General features: G+C 46.8%; 1 pseudogene; it reads left to right on the top strand.

Annotated features, from left to right (window-relative positions):
• The first annotated feature begins 595 nt into the window (after positions 1–595).
• LOC101974828 (ankyrin repeat domain-containing protein 33B-like) lies at positions 596–10,496 on the top strand (annotated as a pseudogene).
• Positions 10,497–15,699: the final 5,203 nt, after the last annotated feature.

Raw genomic sequence — 15,699 nt, 5'->3', positions numbered from 1 at the left:
GGGCCTAAAGGCATGGCTTGGGGCGGTATCTGGCCAGTGGTCTCTCTGCCTTCTGATCACCATGTGAGCTGCTTCCCTCTGCCATCCTTTCCCACCATGATACCCTGCTGAGCACTGAGCCCTGAGTAATGGAGCTGGCCTTCTATGGACTAATACCTCTGAAACTGTGAGCCTTCAACTAAACTTTCCTTCTCTAAATTGTTCTGGTCAGATCTTTCAGTCCCAGCAGTGAAAAAGCTAAAACAGTGCCCTACTTGGAGGAGCTCCCACCCCTCCCTTGACACTGGGAGAGGAATCCAAAACCCCCACTGTGTGCGCCTCAGTCCTTTTTGTGTTAGTTTGAGTTAAACTCAGTATTTTTCCTTTAGGAAACTCCCCCGCCCCCATCTCTTGCTCCGGGTCTGCCTTGTTTTGTTTGTGCCCCCCTTGGGTGTCTCACCTGTGATGACACTACTGTCCCTGCCCAGCCTCCTCTGCAGCACAGTGGGACCCTGTACCACTCAGGTGAGTGGCTGAAAGGCCCTGGGTGAACCTGAGACATTCATGTGGCCAGGACAGTGGCCTCTGCCTCCTCCTCCTTCCTCCAGAAGGATTGTCTGGGGATCAAAGAGGAAGACCTGCAGAGCAGGAAGCTTCCCAGGGCCTGGCTTCCTCCTGTGCCACCTCCCAACACACCCTGGTCCCTCTGGAGGCCTCTTGAGAGTGAGACCCACAAGAGTACCGTTCCCTTTCAGAGCACACCACCATCACCAACTACCTGTTGAACTATTCCCCTGGTCTTGACCTTGAAAGGAGGAATGTGTTTGGCTTCACCGCCCTGATGAAAGCAGCTATGCAGGGCCAGACAGAGGGCATCAGAGCACTGATGCTTGAAGGTACGTGCCTCTTGTCCCTCGCACCTGTGGACCCTGGAAATAACTGACTCCTTTAAAGAACGTCCCTCAAAGAGCTGAATCATCCCCATGGAAACAGCCTGGCAGATGCCTCGAAGAAAGGGGTCTTTGTTGAGGTGATGACAGTTTTCAGGGTTGCAGAGGGGGTCACAGTCAGCCACTTGCAGGTCAATGCTGAACTCTGAGAAGTGACACCTTCCCTTGCCCTTGGCTTCCTCCACACACCCACATCTGCTCCCAACCCTCTGCACATCTGCTCTTCAGAAATGTGCATTATGGTCTTGTCCCTGGGCTGATGTCTGTTGAAGTGGGCACAGGAAGGGGTGGTCTGGGCCAGGCTGCCTCCTGCTTGCTGGCAGTTGGAGCTGCAGGATGATGTGTTGTGTGGCAGTTTCCAGAGTCAGTGGAAAGTTCCAGGCTTCAGCTTGGGATCAACAGGGCAGCCCACTTTGTCCCTTAGGTCCTTATAAGCCTGGAGAAGACACTCACTGGTCCCCATCTGCAAAATGGGGGTAATGACCTCTTTCTGTCCCTTCTGCCTGAGGATGAAATAGTTTATAAACTCTGAAGAGCTATGCAGTTTTAATGAGTTACTAAACCAAATTCCTTTTGATGAGCCTCTAATTCTTTTCTTGACTTGAAACTGGGGTCAGGGATAGTCTTTAGTGCAACCTCACCAGGTTATTTTGAGAATTAAGGGAGAAGATGGGTCTAAGTACATGTAATGCACTCAATATCCAATAGCTGTTGCTGGTATTCATTTGCTGCCTTAATTTATCTTTATTTTTGGCTGTGGCACTGGGGTCAGCCAATTCTGCTTAGTGCTACGAGTTCCTGAAGAGCTGACATTTTTTCTTAGTCCATTTTTGCTGCTATAGCAAAATACCAGATGGGATGATTTATAAACAATATGTTTATTGCTCACAGTTCAGAGGCAGGGAAACCAAGATCAAGGCAACAGCAGACTGATGTCCAGTGGGGGCCTGTTCCGTCTTGTCATGTCCTCCCTGTTGGAAGGGCTGGGGGCACCCTCTGGCCTCTTACATGAGGGCACCAAACCCATTCCTGAGGCCCATGCTATGACCAAGCACCTCCTAAAGCCCCCACCTCTTTATACCATCCCCTTGGGTATGGCGTGCCACACATATGAAGTCTGGGGGGGGGGCAACATTCAGATGGTGGTTCTCCTGGGAATGCCATCAGAGCTCTTCCAGATCCTGTCTCCTCCATTAATGCTCCTTCTCTGTCACAGGACCCCCAGCTGGCTCCCCGTTTAGTTGTCATGGGTTCCCAGTTGCCTCTGGCTTGTGACAGTTTGTCTTCACATATTGTTTATGAGCCTGTATTGTATGAGCATTGTATGAGCCTGTTTTTCTTTCATCTATCTGGGATTTGGGGATTTACAACTTAATTTTTTTCTTCCTGCTTTAAACTCCATGTCTTACAGGATGCTATAGGACAAATGAACTCAAAGAACAAGGATGGAGGTTTTGAAGATTGTAAATCTACTTAGAAATATAAAAAGATCATAACTAAAATTAATCCCATTGGTTGTGCTTTTGATTCAGTGGCAGCTTTAGTTTTGAAAAGCAAGATCTCAGTTTCAGCAGAGTTTAGGCCCTGACTGTCCTGTATCAGTGAGAAGTGGTCCCTCCTAATTAAATGGTGATTGTAGGATGTTCTTGTGAGTGGCAGAAGTTTCATCTGCTTTCATTACTTTTGGGTTGAGTTTTAATTGAGTGCAGATTTTTAGTAATTTACTTTTTCAACTGACAGTGTATGGGTGTCAATCACATCAAATACATTTTTCCCAACAAGTTAATTTGAATTACCAACTTTTTTTCCCTTTTGGTGGGGGGTCAATTGCCTTCTAATTGCCCTGGAAAATATGAGGGGCTCAGTCTCACTATCATTGTCATTTTGTCTTCTTTGGGTCTCTTAGAAGTTTCCAGCATTTGCTGCAGTAGTTATAGGATTACAGAAATGCCCTCCACATCTCTTGGGGAGATAGTGCTGGGGGCGATGGGCTGGGTGTTAAGGTCACCTCTACCCCCCAGTTGTGGTTACAGATTAGACATCGGGTCTGTAGATGCTCTTCCCTGTCACCTTTGGGAGTTCTCCCCCAGTGAAGTTTGAAGCCCTTGTGGGCACAGGCCCTCACCTGTCCATGCCTCGGGCTTCCCTCTGCACTGTGCTGAGGGTAAGTGACCCAGAAGCCAGGCCCAGGCTTCAACCCAGCTCCATACCTGCAGCAGTCTCTTGCCTTTCTGGACCGTGGTTTCCTCTTCTCTGGGATGGAAGCCATGATGGTGCTGAGGGAGGTAGCTCTCTCCTGCCAGGGCCACCCTAGATGCCTGCCATCAGGGCATGTTGCTTAGGACTGTATTGTTACCATTATTAGGGAGTTTATGTATTCTGTAGTTATTCATTAAGTGAATAAAAGAACAAGGCATATTTTTCTCTTTGAAAAATATCCTGTGATGAGATCTTTAATTTACTAGGGTAGTAAGCATGTAACTCAGGGGTTTCTTAACCTTGGCTTGATTTGAGATTTGGGGCCAGATAAGTCATGTTGTGGAGGTTGGGGAAGGTTCTGACAACTGTAGGTTGTTCAGTGATGTCCCTCGTCTCTACCCTCTATATGGCTGAAGTATCCCCAGTCTTGACAGCCATAAATGTCCCAGGCACTGCCAAACATCCTCTGTGGGGTGAGGGGGTGAGGACAGGGACTACTGATATAGCTAATAAGTGAGAAAGGATGAAAAAAGAGAAGATCTTTTTGTTCTTAGATATGTTTCTCCCTCCCAGCTGGTTCTATGTTGTCTAAAATAAAGATGAGACCTTTTCCATGGAGCATTCAAGCTGCCCCCTTAGGCTTTAGTTTGGAGTGGTCATTTGCTATTGTCACTAAGTTAGATTACAATTATCAACTATTTTTATGTCTCTTATTTCCATTTAAACATATCCATATCAGGAGAACTTAACACATTGAAAGTTCCCAACAGCCTGAGCATTTCTTTTAGATTGACAGACCCTTCAACATGGAGTAAGTCTATGTATAGCTTAGGAAGGTTACCCAGGAGTTAACTGCAAAACTGTCATCCTGTGATAATTTGAAAAGTAAAGTGTGCAACCATTACTACATAAAAAAAACATGCCTTTCTAAGTTCTTCAGATAAGGTGATCTTTGTTTCCTGAATGTTTTTCTACTCCTTAGTTTCTGAGTTGCAGTTTATTTTCAATAGCAAACATTTCAGCTTATACATGATGAATGATCAAATTGGATGAAACCCTCAACTGTTTAGATTTTCTCACCATCTGTAATGTACAGGTACAGATCAGCTTGGGTCTGCATTGTTCAGTAGAACAAAAGATTGTTAGAAGTGTCAGAAATTTTAATTTAAATAAAAAATATAACCAGATTCTGGAAACCTGATTCAGTGGGTCTTTGGGTTTGGCTTCTCAATACAGTCGTCTGTGCTGATGACAATCCCAAGGGAGGTAGCAGGACCTTGTTGGTTCAGTGGAATATTAATATCCCAGAGTGACAAGTCTAATTAAATTGGTTGGCTCTGAGAAGCCGCATGGAGGACAAGATTTTTTTATGGAGATTGCCGGTTCCCGGTTGCTTTTGAGAGCCCCTGTTTATACTGAAGTGCGGTATAAAATAAGGCTGCTGCCTTGGGAGGAGAAACATTCAAAGGCCCGCATCTTGCATAATTCCAGAGAGCCAGAAAAGACACTGTGCTCTTGCTCCATGGTCCTGCTCATCTCTGGCAAGCCCTGACTAGACTTCTGGTAAACCAGGGACTTATATTAAGACATTGCTTTCTGTTTATGAGGAAAACGGGAAATTTTTGTGAACTGAGAATTTGTCACACTGGAGTTGTTTCACGTTATTAGAGAAAAATTAACTCAGGAAATTCATACCCCACCCCTTCATCCCCAAAACAAACCCTGAGACAAGGATTGAGGACAAATAGATTTTTTCAAAGGTTGCTTTTGGGAAGCAGCCTGGCAGGGTGCGGGTGGGGGGAGTGAGTTGGGAAGAGACAATGCTAATTCAGTGACCTCGGGCTCCTGAGCAGTTGCTGGTGGGTGACTGGGACTCAGCCCTGCTGGGCCCTCTGAGAGATGAGCAGAATCCATCTGGGAGATACCCCAAGGGACAAGGACACTGGGGGATTTATCTTCCAATTCTGGCCCCCCATGGGGGCAGGGTACACTTTTCCCACTTTCTGTGCCATGGAGGTAGCTCCTCAGTCCCACTGGGCTGGACAGCAGGCTCTCCCCCATGACCTTGCAATCCTGACTTGCTGAGCTGATTACACAACCAGTGCCCCAGACACAGGCTAGAGGTGGCCCAGCAGGAAGCTGGCAAGGGCTGGCCCACCCTTGTGGTGTGTCACCTCCTGTGGCAGGAGGGCAGCCTAGGCTGGGCTGCCTAGGAAGGATGCCTTCAGGGTGGGGGCTGGTGGAGAAGAAAAAAGAAAGTGACTACTGCGCCCACCTCCCACTGTCCTCGGGGGCCTGGCCTGACTCCCAGGGAAAGTGAACTGAGAGGGCTGGAACATCATTTTTCCCCTTTGGCACTAGTTTGGGATGTTTTCCACTGCAGTAGCAGAAATCCTGACTTTGAGAGTGCATTATACAGGTGTCTTTTCCTCATATCTCACTAGGAGTCTTAAGGTTGGTGGTCACTGTCCAAAGCTGGCCTTGGTTCAGAGAAGACAACATGGATCTGATTTTCTTCTCCTATTCATCAATTCCCTTAGCTTCTTGCTTTTTCACCTCTTGATTCCAAGACAGTCACCAGACATCTGGTAGGAGACAGTGGCAACAGAAACAAGTACACTTGTCCCTGTTCTCAGGAGGTGAATACCCCATAGGGCTCTGGCCAGCACAAGGTTGCTTGGACACAGGCAGCCGGACAAATGGGAAACAGACTTCAGTCATTAGGTTAGACCAATGGTTCATAATCAGGGATGATATTGCCCCCCAGGTGACATTTGGCAACAGCTGGATACATTTCTGGTTGTGAAAGCTGGTGGGGTGCTACTGATATCTCTTGAGTAGTCACCAGAGGTGCTGTTAAAAGTCCTTCACTGCACAGGAGAGCCCTCACCACAAGCATGGCCCAAAATGTCAATAATGCTGAGGTTGGGCAGTCTTAGGCTAGACCATTATGATCCATTGCCTAGAACTGAGTATGTTGCTTTCAATACAATAGAGGATGATTTTGTGCAGACAACTCTTAGCTATCAGCAAGGTGGCAAGTGGACCCATTGGCAAGAGCCCACCCTTGGTCCACAGCTTTGAGCACTATTGGGTAGGAGGCAAGGATGCTGGTGGTGTCCTGGGAGAAGATGGACACAGTGGCATTTTGGAATTTCTCTATATCCGTTTAAAGGTATTCAAGTAAAACGTTAATCATCAGTACAGTTGATCCTCCCAAGTCCTAGGTTCTGTTTCATGGATGCAGGCAACTACACATATAAAATATCTCTAAAAAATGCATTTGTATGGAACCAGTACAGACCTGTTACCTTGTCACAGGTCACTAGACAATACAGCCTAGCAACTGTTTACAAAGCATTTACCTTGCCTTAGGTTTTATAACTAATCTAGAAATGGTTTGGTGTCTATGGAAGTGCATGGGTTATATGCAAAGATCATGCCATTTTCTACAAGGGAGTTGAGCATCCTTGAAATTTGGTGTCCATGGGGGTCTTGGAATCAATCACCTGTGGACACTGAAGGGTAGCTGTGCTTGTTATTCATAATTTACTTGCTATGTCCTGGCCATCAATGTCACCCTTAGAAGTGGTTTCTTAGAAAGTGAATCCCTAATTAAGCACCACTCAGATCCTAAAACTGCATGGCAGTCACAATGGCTCTTGTTCTTTGGGGTGTTTTTATTTTCTGAGCATTTTGAAAAGGTGGGGACAACAGGAAGAAGAATGCTGCGTTTTGGACAGCTGTTCCTTTCATTTTCCATTAGCATTTGAAAAATGTCTCTTTCATGCAGTGTTCATTAAGATTTTAAGTTTGCAGGGTTTTTTCCCCTTTTTTAAGTGACATGCAATTAATTAAGGTTTAATGTGCCATCTATTTTCTTCAATGATATTTTTTACTGCCCCCTTTTCATTTTAGTCAGTTTATAAATTGTACTCTAACTAATGAGTTCTCCTGATTTCTGGTTCCAAATAATTACCACTCTTGTAAGATGGCTATTCTTTAATGTGTCACAAAATTAAGACCATTAGCAGGTGAGCTCAGGTGAGCCAGGTCTGCCTGGCTATGAGGCCACTGTGGGCTGGCAGGGCAGGGAATTGGCAGTGCCCCCCCTCCTGGCTCCTGCGTCTGCCCCTGCCTCTCTCAGCTCAACACGTATTGATCAGCCACTGCAGGTCAACACCTGGGTCTGTGTGGGACATAAATGAAGCTGCCTCTGTCAGGCCTGTCTCCAGGGAGCTCACAGACTAGATAATTGCCCTAATTTTTCACATTGCTTTGCCAGTAGAGATATGACTAATGAGACTTGAAATCCTGAATGATTTCTAACTGTATGTGGGGTGAGTTTGGGTCAAGATTAACAGCAACTTTGTAATAATTTTTACATTGCCAAGTTGAAATTTATGCATATTTCACCAGGATGATTTGGAGTTTAATGTTGGAATGTTTGTATGTGGGGGGGGGGGTAGTGGGTAGAATGGAGAGACATTCAGGAAGATGTTGGGGATACATCATTAAAGATTCTCTAGACAATCAGAACTGATAGGTTGCATAAATTAAGATATTTATTTTAGGTAATTGGCTCATGCAGTTGTGGGGGTTGGTAAGTCTAAAATTTGTAGGCTAGGCCCACAGGTAGGAGTTAATACTGAAGTCTAGATGCAGAACTTTTCCTTTTATTCCATGTTTTTTTGTTGGTGCATTATATTTTTATGTTTTATTTATTCTACTTAGTTATACATGACATCAGAATATATTTCAATTAACTGTACACAATGGAGCATAACTTTTCAGTTCTTTGGTTGTACATGATGTAGAGTTGTACCATTCATGCCATTATACATATATCTAGGGTAATGATGTCTGTCTCATTCCACCATCTTTCCTGCCCCATGCCCCCTTCCCTCCCCCACCCTCCTCTTTGCCTAATCCAAAGTTTCTTCATTCTTCCCTTGCCCTCCCACCCCCACCATTATGAATCAGCACCCACTAATCTGAGAAAACTTTCTGCCTTTGGTTTTATGGGACTGGCTTACTTTACATAGCATGATATTCTCCAGCTCTATCCATTTACATACAAATGCCATAATTTTATTCTTTTTAATGCTGAGAAATAGTCCATTGTGTATACATACCAGTCTCTTTATCCACCCATCTACGGATGGGCATCTAGATTGGTTCCACAGATAAGCTATTGTGAATTGAGCTGCTATAAACATTGATGTGGCTGCATCACTGTAGTATGGTGTATTATAATTATATATAACGATGGTATTTGCTGTTGCATATTCATATATGAATGCAAAAAGAACTTTTTCTTCTCTAGGAAATTCGAGTCTATACTCTTAAGGCAGTCAATGATTGGATGAGGCCTAGCCACTACTTTGGGGTTGATATCCTTGACTTAAAGATAACTGATTAGAAGGTGTTAGCAAAAGCTACACGATCCCTTGAGGCCACACCTAGATTAGTGTTTGATTAAAGCACTGGATGTTCTAGTGTAGCCAAGCTGACACAGAATACTGACCATCACATCTGCCCTGCTGGGTGGTTGTTAGCACACAGAGCTGAGTGCAGGGGACCCAAGGCGCTCCCTGGAGCTCTCTACTTCCTGGAGCTTGCCAGCTTTGCAGCCCAGGCAGGCACCAAGCCACTGTGATCATCATTCATTCTGTAATGAACCTTTGTTATAGGCATGCCTCCCACCTGCCAGGATTAGATGTGTTGCAGAAGAAAAATGCATAAGATATGGCCTCTGTTTTGGAATAGCCCACTGTCTGGTCTATAGGAATATGGGCTGCAGTACCCTAACCAGTTAACTATCCAGTGGAAGAGGTGAAGGAACACCATTTCCCACAAAAGAGGACCCACAGCAGCCCTGCAAATGAAAGGACAGAAGAAATGGTACCTAGTGCCTTGCAAGTGACTGTTACTGTTAGCATTTAGAGCACTCCAGCTGCATCATCAAGTGATCTCAAGACATTGTTGTTGTCTAGTCATGTCTCCATTGGCAGAGAGCTATGGAATCTTCTTTCTTTCTTTTGGGTACCAAGGATTGATCTCAGAGGCACTCAACCACTGAGCCACATCCCCAGCCCTATTGTGTATTTTATTTAGAGACAGGGGCTCACTGACTTGCTTAGTGCCTTGCTATTGCTGAGGCTGGCTTTGAACTTGCCATCAATCCTCCTGCCTCAACCTCATGAGCTGCTGAGATTACAGGAGTGAGCCACTGTGCTCCGCTGGAATCTTATTTATTAAAAAGAAAAAAAATCCTGATTTAGATTCAGACAAATTTTTATTTAGAAAAGACAAAAACATCAAATGATGTATGAGAAACCTTTTCTTGTTGCAGTGGTAAATGCAGTAGGTGACTGTCACATGCAGGTGGCAGTGGCTCCAGGATAGAGCTTGTTATTAGGTTTTGGAAATTTAACCTTTGTTCCATTCTTTGAATTGCTGCTGTACCCACCGATTTGTGCTTCTTGTTTTTCAGGGGCAGATGTACACGCCCAGCTGCCTGCGGGATGTCACCCCAGGAGTGGGCTGCTTACACAGGCAGGGTGGAGGCCATCTAGCTCATGCAGAGGCTGCTGGAACGACCCTTCCCTGAACAGTTTGGGAAGAAGTACAAGCTAGAGCTGCCACTGACCACGGAGGCGGTTCTGAAGCCTGTAGCCTCCAAAAACTGCTTGCAGAGGCTCACTGAATTCGTGCAGTATGCGCTGACCTCGCGCTCAGGCCGGGGCCTGGAGGATGGGGGCGTCCTTGACCATATGGTCAGGATGACCACAAGCCTTTATAGTCCTGCTGTGGCCATCGTCTGCCAAACTGTATGTCCTGAGGACCCTCCCTGTGTTGGAAAACGGCGACTGGCAGTGCAAGAAATTCTGGCAGCTAAGGGGGACCAGGACACCCTTGCCCAAGAGAGGGATGAGGCAGAAGGAGCTGAACAGCAATTTCGGACTTCTGAGTTGGTGGGGGCTCCGGAGAGGAGGCTCCAAGACACAGTCACCTGTCTCCCTACCTGCCAGGGGCCCAGGGGTCAGCCACTGCTCGGTGAAAGGCCAGCCTCCTGCCCTTGCAGCTCCTGTGCCGGAGCAGTGTGCGGCCAGAAGTGGTGGTCCCCAGGGTCTGCATCAGCAAGGTGCCTGAGGCCCACCTTCCAACCAGAGTGCATAGGCCGCAAGGGCAGCGCCAAGGGCAGCACCCACCTGCAGATCCCCAAGTGGCGGTACAAGGAGGCCAAGGAAGAAAAGAAGAAGGCAGAAGAGGCCGAGAGGAAGCACCAGGAGGAAGCTCAGAAAGACAAGTGGGCACCGCGCTGGAGGAAAAGGACTTGAAGGGGTTGATGGGCAGAGGGCCAGTGTCGGGCTAGCACTGCGGGCGGGGGGGGGGGGGGGAGGCGCAGAGCCCCGGAAGGGAGGAAGGCGGGAGCTGGGGCGTGGCATGACTGTGGAGAAGGTGGAGGAGAGGTGCTGGGGAGGCTGCCCCCCTGCTGGACGCTCAGAGGTGAGCGCCAGGCTCCTGCAGTGTGCTCATACTGTGCTGGGCCACCTCTCCTGACAGCTGCCTTCTGGGATCCCAGGAAGTGGTCAAGTGTTCCCAAGAGGGAGCTGGGAACAGCACATATTGATTTGCCTAACCGTCCTTCCCCTAGCAATCAATACATCTAGCGGGCAATACACTTAATCTCTCCCTTTAGAGAACCACAATTAAGAATTTTTAAAAACCAATTTATCAAAGGGCAGGGTTTTTGTATAACTTTGTACTTTTTATCATTATATACCAATCTGCAGCATTTTACAAATGATGGGGATGTTTGTATTTAAGGCAGTTTTAATATATGAGTCTGAAGACTCCTGGTTTAAAATGCTGTATCTAGCAATAAATATTTGTGAGAGCTGTATGAATTCACACAATTCATGGGATTCTCCTTTTTGCCATTGGTTTTGGCTTTTGCCTTTCCATCTCATTGTGGGTGTGCTTTGGTGTAGATTTTCCTATTTGATTAATTGATGCTAAATATTTGTTTTTATTTGATGGAGGCATTGACTTTTACAGCAAAATTATCAAATGAAATAGTTCAGATTTCAGTGTCTTATTTTAAATCTCTTTTGTTCATACAGTAATAATAATGAAAATCATTGTCAAATTATTAGGAAACAATGCATTAACTGCATTTCTTGCTAGACTCATTTTAAACAGGGCACTTTGGATAAACTGCATAGGAAATCTTTTATTGGCTATAAGAGAAAAAAATGTCTTTTAATAAGTGGGGTGAGCTCAACAAATGATTACTGGAAATACAAAATTAAGTCTTACGTGCTCTTAGATAAGTCAAATCTGTATATCCTTAAAATGTAAAAATTCAGGAAAGATAGGATCCCAGAGGGATGGAACTGCTGAAGGGGGCAGGAGGGTGATTTATAGGAACAGGAGGCTAGAACTGAGTTTTAACAAGCTTGTTTTGGGCAAATTTCTAGGAGAATTTGCATTTTCAGGGCAGCCCTCTCATCCAGGCTCTAGTGGAGTTTACTTCTATTTCTCCTTTGATGATTGTCCCTGATCTTTAGTTCATCCTTACGCCAACTGTATAAGATGTCCAGGATGTGGGGACTTTGGCAGGATGCAGATGTGATTTGCCTGGGCCCTGAGCTCTCAAGGGAGTTTTCTGTCTATGCTTTTATCTCCAAAAACTGACAAATTCTTACTGGGTCTTAGAATATCTGTCACACATGCACTTTATTTAAATATTTAATTGAAATACTGGGAACCATGGATTCAAAAACTATCATAGACTGTTTGGAAGCTCCTTACTATAACCCTGGATACATGCTGACACACACTTATCTGTCTCATGATGCAGGCAGAGGGTGGCTCTGGGTTCTCCTTGCGGCTTCCCATCAGCACCTTCGGGGTGTTGAGCAATGGGGGATCTCATGCCAGCCCTTCCCCACTTATTAGATCATAAGGCTGTGCCCAGGATGTTGGAGAGACTGGTGAGATAAAAATACTGTGTTTCAGAATCAGATTTTAGCGTGTTTCTTCTTAAACCCAGAAAGACATCAAGATGAATGCCACAGAATCCTGGACCTACCTTTAGAACTATGCAAATTACTTGGTTGTAGATCACCCCTGTGGCTTGGAAGTTGGATTTGACCACATCTTCTTGACCTCAGTTATCTTTGGAGGTTGTCTTTTCTGGGTCCCTGGCATTGTGGCATCTCCGTGCCATGTCTGTAGAATCCACAGCTTCACCTAGCTTGCCACAGCTCCTCCCTCATCAGCTGAGCGCCCAGCCAGGCAATGCCAAATGGCCTCTAATCTGGGACATTCAATACTGAGTGCCCTGAGGACCACCAGGCAGTTTGTCAACATTTCTTGCCTTTACCCCTACTGCGGAGGCTGGCACTGTGTTGTTCTGGGGGAGAAGAACCCCAGTGTTTGAGTTCCCAGGAGAGTACACTGCAGCTTGTGTTGAGAACTGCAGCTTCTCCTATCACTTGGGGGTTGCTCTTCCTGGACACCCATCCTGAGCTCCCACAAAAGACTCTAAGTTTGTAAGAAAGTCAAAGTGTCATTGGAACAGCCAGTGTTATGCAGTGTCTGTTCTGGCTGATTCGGCATCTGCCTACCACTGCATTGCCAAGTAATCCTGCTTGTTAACCACCATGGGACCTATGCACTGGGAATGGTATGGAGCCCCACACCCTGTCAAGCCATGTCTCTGCTGCTACCTGATCAGAAGTGCACATTCCTGGTCCCATCCAGCCCTCTACTTCACATGACCCATTGTCAGTGTCCAGTGATGGGTGGACTATCAACATCGAGACAGGTGATTTCTTCAGTTTCTGTTCTGGGGCCTCCTCTCCTGTTTGTTCCAGCCTTGACCAGCTGCACAGGACACACCTGACCAGCAAGGAGTTTGGCCAGCAATACTGCTGGTGTCCACAAGACAGCTCTAGAGATACATGCATTTATAAAATCTATTAGGCCAGCAAACTGGGGTCAGCACAGAAGTTTCTTTGGCAGAGTTGAAGGTGAACCCACCACATTCCCTTTTCCATGGGAGTGGCCATGACCTGGTGGGATTCATGAAGAAAGACAGATGCGTGGGAGAGCTGACTGGCAGGAGGAGAGCTGAGATGTACCCCCAGACAGAAGAAATTGTCTGTGAAGCCCAAAGGACTCAAGTGCAGGAAGTGTCCATGCAGAGCCTGGTGCAAACTCTCACCAGTCCCTCTCTCCAGAATCAAGTCACTGTGGCTGTGTGGAAGCATATTTGCCAGCAGTGTTTTCCTTCAAGGACAATGTCTCTCCCCTCTTTCCTCTATCTAAGGAGGAGGCTTTTGCTCTTTTTTTCTCGGCCTCTTTGGAGTGGGCTACACGACAGCCAGTGGACACTGTGCCCAATCTTGGGCAGGTAGAGCAGAAGGTCAGGAAAAGAAGTCTGGATGCTTCTCAGCAGGTGGCCTTTGGAGTCTCTCAATTTGGGGATCTGTGTGAGCACAAGGACAGATATCCTCAAGTGGGACCCTCCTGCACAGGCTTGATAGTGTCACTGTGAGAAGGGTGGGGGAGGCAGGTGGGGGCAGCAGCTAGGCTTGTGATTAGCTCCATCGAGAGAGTGAGTAAGCTGGGTGACCTTGAGGAGGCTTGTGGGGCTCAGTGAGCCAGTCCCTTCTTAGGCAACATTGTTAGGGTGACCTTTTCTGGGTATGGGATTCACAGAAAAGATATGATCATCTGGTCCCTGAGGCAGAGAGAAACCACCTCTGGTCTCCCAGACAGCCCAGCTGGCGTCATTTCTGTGTGTTTTTACTGCTATGAACAGCGGCAGGCACCTCGTCACTGAGGCTCCTCCATCCATTTATCATCAGGTGCTGATGGGCGAGGACCCACCACAGTGTCCCATCCAGCTTCCACATTCCTTCCCTGAAATTCTCTTTACCTTCTCTTTAGTTCCCCCTTCTTTTTCTTTCTTGACCTGTTTTCTTCTCCCAGTTTGGTTAAACTCCTTGCTCATCTTTGGCACCTGCTGTCCTGAGGTCTAAAATATCAGAACAGGGGTCCCTGAGAAGCATTATGGTGGCCCTGCTGCATTGTCAGGTCAGGACCTCTGAGTCCCCAAGGATGAGTGAGCAGCAGGCCCTGCCACTCCTGTGCTGGGGTCCCGCCTCAGCACCCAATCCCTCCTACTTTTAGGAAGGGTGGCCTGGTCTGCTCTCCTGACATGGGACAGCACAGAGGGTGAAGGCTTGGGGCCTCTGCTTGCACCCAGGGTGTTTATGAACTGTAAATAGTGAATTTCAAGTTGACAGGTATCTTCTCAGGGATTTATATATAAATATAGTTAGGAGAATGTTGAAGTATATTTTAATATGTTTTAGAGCTTGAGCAAATCATGATTAAACTGGACAGAAGAAATATTTTGAAAACTTTGTTAATGCTGCTGATTTTAAGTGAGGTTTCTGGAACTTACCCTTCAGCAAAGGTTTCCTTGGTTACTGGAGATTTGGGGACCCTGGCAGAGGAATTGGCTGTGGGGTGGCTGTGAAGTCGCTTCTGTGTGAGAAGAGGTGGCTACTTGAAAACGCAGATGGGCTCTTCATGGCTTCTACCTCTAGAGCTGTCTACGCCAGGTCTGACGCTGCAGATGCAGAGTGATGCTGATGCGGTTTTTCCCATTTGCTGTGTGCTTAAGCGTCCTGCAGGCGGCCCGGTACTAGCCTACCAAGAAGGAGCCGGGAAAGTCGGAGCTGCTCCTCTCTGCTTGCTGTAAAGAAGTGCCCACTTCACATCATGGACATCCTGGGAATCACGGACATCATGGTGAAGCCTCTCGGGCTACCCTAGCAGATTCCCAGCAGCTAGATACCTCAGAATTGCAAGACCATCACCAACTCCGCTTTGGGCACTCCTGAGATGACAGCTCATTCCATGGCTCAGAAAAGTTTGTGACATGGGCTGGAAAATGGGATTTGTGATGCCTCTGTTCATTCCTTCCCTGCTGTCAGCAGGAACCAGACCTCTGGAGTAGAGGCTGCTGTGGGTGAGACAGAGGCCCTGGAGGTGGCTAGATCGCGGCCTGAAGTGATAGAAAGACTGCCATCTCAGGTGGGAAGCCACAGGACTCCCAAGTTCCACGAAGAAATGACACTTGGAGAGTGAGGGAGTGAGCCCAAAGCAAGGAGAGGGTAGGAAGTGCCCTGCACGCTCCCCCTGTCCACACTACCTAAAGCCAGAAGACCCTTTTTGTATAATTTGCCTTGACCTAAGTTTGCCCTGGGGAGTGAGTTACATCCTGATGCGAGTCTTCGGTGTACCGTTAACACTACGCTTGCTTCCCACTCAGTTGGGAGTGGTCAGGCACTACTGTGCGCTCCCAGCACAGTTGGTCTGTTATGTGATGAAGTACTTTTTCTTTACAGTACTTGGGAAGTCACCTATCTTCCAAGTATTTCCTCAGGATCCTGGTCTTCCACAACAGGTAGCTGTTTGAATTCTGGACCCTGCTGCCTCTTCTTGGTTTTCTGCCCACCAGAAGCACACAACCCCCCCACACACT

This window comes from Ictidomys tridecemlineatus, unplaced genomic scaffold (assembly GCF_052094955.1).
Source record: "Ictidomys tridecemlineatus isolate mIctTri1 unplaced genomic scaffold, mIctTri1.hap1 Scaffold_57, whole genome shotgun sequence".
Taxonomy (NCBI): Eukaryota; Metazoa; Chordata; class Mammalia; order Rodentia; family Sciuridae; genus Ictidomys; species Ictidomys tridecemlineatus.
Note: the sequence above shows the minus strand (reverse complement) of the source record. Positions and strands in the feature narration are given on the sequence as shown.